We start from the raw sequence: 1179 nt of genomic DNA, 5'->3' as shown, positions 1-1179 counted from the left end.
ATTTGTTCTGGAAAAATGACATAATCTGAAACATTTAAGATATTAAATGTTGTTAAAGAAAATTCACCTTTTTTTAGTTAATGCGTTTAGTGGGTTTTTTTTTTTCAGATACATCCACTTCAAAGTCTCTGAAATCCATCAATCTCTTTTTAATAAAAGATCTTGATTTCAGATAAAAATTAATATTTCTATAATTAGGATAAAGCAAACACACATTCTTATCTTGAGTTTATTATTTCAGGTGATTTATACTAGAAATGACTTCCATGAGTATTAGAGTTCTGAGTGACATTCAAATATTTGCCTACATGCTTATGGGAAGCTTCTGTAGCTTTAACTTAGTAGAAATTCCAGTTTTTCTGAGTTCTTACATTCCTTCAGGTATTCCATTTTGTATTCTTTGTAAAAGACTGGATCATTATAGTAAGCAGTTAAGACAGTCTTTCAATACAGAATTTTATTTCCAGTATTTTACCACCATAAGGATTCCAGAGTTCTTGCAACACTTGGTAAAATCTTGAACTTTTTCAGAATACCTCTCTCTGGCCATTTTTCTCATTATGTTAGGCATCAGAACATCTTTTTTGACATGTCTTAGTTGCTGCTGGGGTTGAACACCATCTTGGTGGGCAGAGAGGGTGCTGTGTTGCCACCTGGGTCACATAAACCCATCAATCTTTCTAAAAGGCCTTTACTATTTTAGAAGTGTTTTATGTATAGTGCTTACTTATTCACAAGTCTTAACTCCCAAACTGGAATATGTCACCTCTTTGAGGCCAGGAACTCTTGTTAGAGTCATCTCTGTAGCACGGTGTTATACACACAGTAGGACCTCAGCAAACAGGTGTTGAAATCATATTTTATTTAGCATTTATAGTAATCACTACTATATGCTTCTTTGGCATTTTACATATGCTAATTTAATACCAGTCTCTGTGGGGCTGAGAAGGAGAGATTAAATTTAAAATAAATTTAAATGTATGTATATACACACCACTATCCTATAAGAAAAGTTTAAGGCACATTTAAGAGATTGTAAGCAATGATGCATAAAGATTTGGGTAGAAGAGAAAGTAGAGATATTGGAGATTATGGTAAATAGTGACATAGTATAGGAAAAAGTTCCAGGCAGGAAGCCAAAGAAAAGCGTAGGTGATAAGAAAGAATGAGACAAAAATT

The 1179-nt window shown here is 33.0% G+C and overlaps 1 pseudogene; it reads right to left on the bottom strand.

Annotated features, from left to right (window-relative positions):
• Positions 1-304: 304 nt before the first annotated feature.
• Positions 305-601, bottom strand: LOC101148053 (COX assembly mitochondrial protein homolog; annotated as a pseudogene).
• Between the last annotated feature and the right edge of the window lie 578 nt (positions 602-1179).

This window comes from Gorilla gorilla, chromosome 4 (assembly GCF_029281585.2).
Source record: "Gorilla gorilla gorilla isolate KB3781 chromosome 4, NHGRI_mGorGor1-v2.1_pri, whole genome shotgun sequence".
Taxonomy (NCBI): Eukaryota; Metazoa; Chordata; class Mammalia; order Primates; family Hominidae; genus Gorilla; species Gorilla gorilla.
Note: the sequence above shows the minus strand (reverse complement) of the source record. Positions and strands in the feature narration are given on the sequence as shown.